Source organism: Aythya fuligula, chromosome 2 (genome assembly GCF_009819795.1).
Source record: "Aythya fuligula isolate bAytFul2 chromosome 2, bAytFul2.pri, whole genome shotgun sequence".
Lineage (NCBI taxonomy): Eukaryota > Metazoa > Chordata > Aves > Anseriformes > Anatidae > Aythya > Aythya fuligula.
In genome coordinates, this window is record NC_045560.1 from 27,398,509 (window position 1) to 27,406,258 (window position 7,750).

The 7,750-nt window shown below is 43.4% G+C and overlaps 1 protein-coding gene across 5 annotated transcripts in view; it reads right to left on the bottom strand.

Moving 5' to 3' along the window:
• Positions 1-7,540, bottom strand: part of ICA1 (islet cell autoantigen 1) — a 72,716-nt gene extending 65,176 nt beyond the window's left edge. For 3 of the 5 annotated variants that reach the window (XM_032180932.1, XM_032180931.1, XM_032180929.1), the window contains exon 1: positions 7,410-7,536. The gene's annotated coding sequence lies outside the window, so the exon portion shown is untranslated. Of the gene's footprint in view, positions 1-7,409 lie in introns of all 5 variants that reach the window. The other 2 variants (XM_032180933.1, XM_032180935.1) reach the window with 2 other exon arrangements.
• Positions 7,541-7,750: the final 210 nt, after the last annotated feature.

Below are 7,750 nucleotides of genomic sequence, written 5' to 3' on the forward strand. Positions count from 1 at the left end.
GGACCCTGAAATACAACCAGTGTTTCACGACTCAATTTGGCTTCAGAAGGAGGACAGCTGCACTCATCAGCGCTCCGCCAGAGCTAACAAGACATGCTGGAACCAAGATGGCCCTGCACATGGCCAGCTAGGGCACTTTCGCATCTGTGGCAGTTTATCTGGTTTGTGGGCTACTTATCCACAAATTATTTCCACAAGTAGGCATAATAGCTGAAATGCTACAGGACTTGATAATATTTCTGGCATACTGATTCACCCTGCTTTCGTATCAGGAACGTTTAGTAGCCATGATGCTCGAAGGAGGCTTGATAGAGAATATCTTCATTAGCCAATGCACTTCTACTCCACATGACTACAAAAAATCCTCTGATTCTCTGCACCCTCCAAAACCATTTGAATACACCATCAACATCCTCCTGTGCAAACAAGGAAAATGCTAGCTTGGTGTTTTGAATGATTAGAACTCCAGCATTCCCTAGGCTTTCCTTCCAGCTCATCCTCTGTATGACGTTCATACTTCCTTGCTCCTCTTTTTTAGCTTTATTATATTATAGTTTGTTGCAGCATAAGTTGTCTGGTTTCCCAAGAGCTGAACAACATTATCTGTGTATTAATGTCACTCGGATATATTTAATGTTAATTGGAAAAGAAAAATAACAAGTGTCATGTAGCAGAGTGAAATTCTGATCTTAATGCCCTCCTAGTTACTGGAAAAAAATAATAATAAATATATATTTTCCCCTCATTCAAGTATCTGTTCTTGACTGAGCATTACACTAATACAAGTAGCCAGCAGATCCCATAGAAGAAAGCAGGACTTGGCAAACAAGAATCTTTCATCCATGGAAATTATATCTAAAACAAACTGTTGATCCAATCACATCTTAGAATGATGAGGTAAGCCAAAATCCTTGCAAAGCTTTTATAGATGCTGAAGATAAAATGTAGCATCCAAAGACGACCTACCATAGTTACATAGGAAAGTAGTAAATTGAATTCTTCTGAGATGCCTTCAGAAGCAACAAAAGGGAACAGAATGAGAGGCAGAGCAGAATTCAGCAAGCCTGATGGGAAAGTAATGTGTTTATCAAAAGAGACAGATGGATTTGCATTTTCACTGATAGTTAGCGCTATCCTCGCAGTTTACTGTCCTTTCAAAGCAGCTAATGTGGTTGGAAGGTCCTCAAACTCTCTTCACCTTAAAAACGCCACAACTTATAACTATAAAAATGGCAGAATCATGCACTGCAGTTGATTCACTTAAATGTTTTTATTAAAATCAGTAATTCTCCAAGAAACTTAATACAGTAACAGTACATTGGTACTAGGTAACAACAACAAAAAAAGAATTTTAAAGAGCTGTAAAACAGTGATAGTTTCATTTATGTAAAATACTTTGATGGGAGGAAAATCTGTGATGTGCTTAGGTGAGGGAATCAATGCCATCTGTGCCTCTTTAACAGCTCTTGCCTCACAACCTCTCTCCTCTCCTCTACTGCCAGAAAGCTGTGATCAAACTGAATCAAGTAAATGGGTCTCCAAAGCAAGAAGCAGTCTCACTGCAAGGGGAAGATCAAGCAAGGTACAGTTATATCTCCTATGGTCTTTCTACAAACATGCAGACCCAATGAGTCAGGGCTTCAAACCACGTTTCATTTTGCCTTTCACAAGCAAAAGCGAATAGAGCAGTCTATTGATCTGAATTATCCACATTTTCACTCTTCTTGCATTTGACAACCAAAGCCAGGGTCTATATAGGCACTTAGCATCACAGTTATACATAGACTTACAAGTATAATACCTAATCTAACTCCATGAATAGGTGCTGCTGTAATCCAGATAAAACGAATCTAGAGTTTATGTTGATATGACAAATGACAAGATTTAATTTTTCCTCTAAAGCTCATCACTGCTGTTCTAATCCTGCTGAATCATCCATGCTTAGCTTCATATCCATATTTTCATTGTTAGACTACACACTGATGCACTTATTTATTAATTGAAAAAGTTTAACAATTGTTGTGAAAGTGCTGCATTACCAGTTCCTTCCATCCACCACAACTTTTTGTCTATTCCTTGGTCCCAAGACAGATGTTAAATGTTACCCACAACTTCCCAGGAGTAGAAATATTGCAGTCTTACGAGGGGAGAAGATGCATCAACAAAATGACTCTTTCAACCTATTTCAGGAGCTGACACCTACAAAGACGTTTCATGCAATTTTAACAGAAACATGAAGGTTATACAGCAAGGGGATCTCTTTCGCAGTTTCCATACTCCTGGGTGGGTACTGAGAGGGAAAGAAATTTGTGCTGTTTGGTCCCAGTCATCTAACTGTGGTGCCCAAATTACCATACAAGTCTCTCAACACTAAACCTCTACAAAGGCAGCCAACAGAAGGTTTGCTGGTCTATCAAGGTTTACGAAAGATCCCAGCAAAAACTTCATTTATTCCATTCCATTTATTTGTTTGTCTTGATCTTTTAAAGCATCAAGAAAAGAAACACTAACAACAAAACTAGACATGCAAAGGAAAATGAACCAACAACTGTGAACTGAAAACAACAAAAGTATCAGAGAAATTGGAGTCTGTTTTCCAGTTTGAGCCAGTATCACGCTCTCTTTGCCTTCTTTTTCAGGCTGATCAATTGCAGGGAGAACAAGGCACAGCAATACAAGCAGGCATCTTGAATGACTAAGATCGTGTGATTAAAGACTTGCACCATTAGAAACTATGCACAAGGTATGGAGAAATCTGGAGGCTTGGGGTGTTCTTTCTGGCATTTAGTAGCATTAACTAGTGACCTGTCTGTGAACAGAACACCCAACAAAATGAGCAGCACTATTGTCATTAAGTATAAAATGATCTGTCTTTCACTCGGTTTTAAACTCGTTGTTAATACTCTCTCCACAGGGCAGATGACCAATAGCTACTGCAGAGAGTACTGTACAAGCTGCTTTATTCCAAAAGCAATTATTATGTTTCTAGTGTGGAATAATTACTGCAGAATACACAATTAACATAGGAAATTGCTTAATTTTCTGATGCAGTCAAAACAGAGGACGATAGCCAGGGTCCCATTTCTTTTATTATCATTTTGAGTCTTTTATTTTTCTATTCCCACTGTGTACAAGTTAATAGAAGGCAGTGGCAGATAAATACAGCAAATTTGCACAATAGAAGTTTACTATACACTTACACCCAGAACTTGAGTATAAATCCATCTGGGCTGCACCAGTTTTCAATATCTGAGTTGCTAGAGGTTAAGTTTTAGCCAACATGAAGATGTGGAAATTTGGCACTATGTCATCAAGTTTTTTTAAAAACTATTTTTGCTCCCATGCAAGTACAAGGATGAAATCAGCTGTTAGTATTCCTCTTCAAAAAACAATTTGGTGTATATTGGGCACTATATGTCTGCCAAATTATCCCAAAGTGATAAACTTAAAGGCAAAGCGATCTTGTCCTGCAAGAACATAAAATACACTGAAATGAAACTTTGAGCTGTTTTTCAAACAGTTGAATTACAAATTCTTATAAACAGTGGTTTATCTCAAGACTACTGATGGGAATGGAACATGTAGTCATAACACAGTACATGTAGTCTCAGAACAAAATATTTCAAATAAATGCTGGTAAACTCACAGTAGGCAGATTAACAAGCAAATGATAGTCCTTTCTCAATAAACTGCATGCAGAACTTCACTATTTATATACACAAAGACACGTATTTAAACACAGGCAAAACTAATTTTAGGCTGCTTTTTCATGTAATACTGAATTTCAGCAGGTGACTGTGAAATAATTTAAGAACAGCACATAGTATTAGTTTGTCCTTACGTAACAGCTTTCACTCAGCTACTAGTTTTCCATTTATATATGTGAAGAACACCAAGCAAATGTCCTTAGGAAGGAATAGGTATTGTAAATAAGTACTGTATCTGTCTTACAAAAGAAGTTGAGTGATGGGTCTAATCTCTCTCTGCAAATGAGCAAAACTGGGGATATATACAATCCAGGATTTAATTTCACTCTAAATGCAGACTCGCTTCATTTCTCCGAAATGACTATCAAATTGTTTTGTAATACACATTTGTTCTTCCAGCTTCAAAATGGTATTTTTAAACTTAGTAGCCAAATACTATTAAGGAAAGTGCCATATGGAACACCTGCTGTGCACAGATTATAAAAGACAATAGGAAGATGGTTTGTGTGACACTTTTTATCCATAATCAGTCTAGTCTTAATCTTAGGAACGCTTCCCCTTGCAGAATGGAAGAAAAAAGCAGTGGATGTACAAATACTCATGAAATCATTTTCACATTTACGTTGTCATAAATGTGGTTTATAAAAATGGTTATAAAGTTCAAACCAATCTCTCTCTTATTTTGATACCCTATTTGTTGACACAGTCAACACTCAAGAGTCTGCCTCCCTTCTCATCTGTGCAGAAGCCAGGAAGCAACGCTGTTATACCTGAGGGGGAACAATGCAGGGGGAGGGAACAGGGAAAATAATTTTCTCTAGAATCCCTCAGGAGATCATTTCACATCCATGGGTAAGAAATTTGATTAACGAAACAGTTTCAGCATGCACAGAAACAGCAATACAGGGTGATCTTCTTTCACTGCACATTGAGTCAACGCGATCAATACAGGCTGCATATTCTCGATAGATGCACAGTCCACATGCAACCTCTGCTCCTCAGCCACAGAAGCAGGAACTTCTCAGACCCTGGCACACCAGCTGACTGTTCCCTGAGCAGCGGTGATCCCTATGAAGCTGCTCGCATGACAGACCTGAGCACTGTTTCAGTGACTTGGAACAGGCAGTTCCCAAGGTTGACGTAAGTGATTGCATAACCGGCCAAAATGCCCCTCGTTTTGCCACAGCTAACAATAGCCGCAGGAAAAGCTACTGTGAGACTATTACTAGCAACACATAAAAGGTCAAAGGTTTCTACTGTTCCTGACTGCTTGGCTCTTTGTTTAACATTCTTCACTCTCCAGGCTTTTGTATTTTTAATGCTTCTGCATCATGTGGTATAATTTTGTCTGTAGAGTGATTTTACAGTTGAGCAATGGCAAAACATCCTGAAGAACCAACTGCTTCACAGCAACACTTGGAGAAGATTTTGAAAAAAAGTATTAAGAAGAGTCTTTGAGGACATTTCTAGACACTGTTAGCTGAGATATTAGCACATTTTTCTGCCAACTCATACCAACAGCTTTCAACACTAGCTTAAGAGTGAAAAGAGCTATTATTATTCAGCTTTTCCAGAAAAGGTTACTTGAGAATTCATCAGAACAATTTAGCAGCCCTGTAAAGTGTACACAGCAGAACAGGCAAGACTGGTTGGCTTGAGACTCTACTAAGCCCTGCAATAGTGTTCAGCAGGAATTTTACTTTGCACTAAGTGACTCCTTACCTCACTCCAACAATGGTAAAAATCTTGTCAAAAGCAAGTAAATAAAAAGTTCAAGAACTCTTCCCTTCTATACAGTCATAACTGATTTTTGAACTTACAACCTTCAGCTGTATATCTATTTAAATCTTAGCTCTTATAAAAAGAATGGAGAAAATCACCTTTACATAAAACCAATCCTTTCTCAATTAAAAAGCAAATTCCAATTGCCAGGATCTAACTTTTGACTTTATTGTTGTTCAAACCATTCTGGAAGTAAACATGTTTCACTCATGAAGTTTAAACAGTAGGGGAACTTTAGACCAACGTTTGGCAGCATTTAATTGCCACACCATCTTCTAGGAGAAATTGCTATGGGAAAAACCTGACTGGTTTTACCAGTTATGACAGTTTACTACACCAGAGACCTCCGTGGCTTTACGCTAAATTCCTTTTGCGGTGGTATTAACACAAATCTTAAATCATAAAGTCACTCAGGTTAAACCAATAGGCTATGCTATTTGAATAGCTCATTCAAAATGCTACTGTCCCAATGACAATGAGATGTTGTTCCCAGACTTTAAGCTAAGCACCATCAAGAAGTGCAACTCCTAGATCACTGCGAGGAAGACAGCACTAGCAAGCAACATTTCTACTCACTCCCTGGGAACCCTGCATGGACAGAGTTGAAAAAAGAGTTGGTTACCAGGAAAAAACAACAAAAAAATAGGTGAAAGTCCATACCCAAAGCCAACGACACTACAGACTCCAAAACTCTGCCTACCATTTTCTCTGCTCAACACTTTGGCAAAGCAACCAAACATACATTTTTCTTTTCAACAATGTCCTTGCTAGACGTGAGCAGCTTACTCCCAAGAAGTTTCCTCAAGAACAAGGGTCACAGCCACCTTCTGAGACGCAAATTAAATAAAACCCTTTGACTATCCCAAAACTGAAAGGAGGAGGATAACAGAACGAAACGCAAGCAAAACAAAACAAAAAACAAACAGGTGCTTCCCAGAAATAAACTACTGCCTTGGTTTAAAGCAGGGCGTGTGGGTAGAGTGCCAAACAGAAGGAAACGCCAACGCCAACCTTCCAGAACATCCATGGTGAAAACTGGGGGCAGGGGGACAACTGATGTATCCCTAAGATTATCTGGTACGGTTCCACGTTTAGGAACTAGACCTGGATCCCCCAAGGTGAACTGAAGGCGTGCTTGAGGAGGATCCATGCAGGACCTTGGGGTGCCAGCACAGGGCACAGCACCACGGAACAGGAGATTATTTACATTTGGTGCTGAACGTGTACACAGCGCTGGCAATAAAAGAGCACAGTGCCCTTCATCCTTTCCTCCTACTAAGCGCTACCACTGCGAGTAGTGTTCTTTCTTCCTTCTCTGTCTTCCAGAACAATGCACCCGGTGACCAACACTCAGGAGCCAGGTATAGATGGATGCAGGTCAAATCCGATTACCAAGATCAACCTTTTCCAAAACAGAGGTGTAGAACCAGAAGCACATATATACATGTATTTTTCCTTTTAATTCCCATTTCATTCGCCTCGGCAGCTGGTACGAGGCACGAGGGCCCACCGCGGCCGGCCGGCAGGTGAGGGCCCGGCGGGGCCGCCCTCCCCCCTCCTCCCCGCTCCCTGCGGGCCCGCGGCCAGAGAGGATGCCCGGGAGGGAGGGAGGGAGGGCGGCCGGCAGGCAGCAGCGGATGCGTGCAGCAATCATGGCGAGACAGCCGCCGGCAGGAGGGAGGGAGGGAAGGGCGGCGAGGACGGGCAGATGCCATCTTGCGCCTCTCCCGTTTCACCCCCGGAGGCCCCTCCGCCGAGCCCTGCCAGGCACCGGACGCCTCGGGCCCGCCGACCGCGCCGCCTCCTTCCCCCCACCCGCGGCCCCGCCGCTGCCCGAGCCCGGCCGCGGCAGCCGCCGGCGGAGCGGAGCCCGCTCCCCCCGTCCAGGCTCCGGCACGGGTCCCCGCTCCCGGCACTCACCTTGCCCGCGGCCGAGCAGCGGAGGGCAGGGCAGGGCAGGGCAGGGCCGAGCCGGAGGCGCCGCCGCCGCCCCTCCAGGTGTTCCAGCGCCGCCGGCGTCACAGCGGCGAACGGAGCCGCCTCTGCCGGCGCGGGCGGCCCCCGCAGCGGGGCGGAGCGGAGCCGCCGCCGCCCGCCCAGCGCCCGGAGCGGGAGGGTGGCGGCCGCCGGGCCCCCGGCGCTTCCCGGCGGTGGCCTCGGGCGGGAGGCGCCGCGCTTCCTCCTGCCGGCCGAGGCCTGAGGGGAGGCGGCGGGGAGAGGCGCACGGGTTGGGGCCCTTGGGGGGTTCCCTCAAGCGAGTC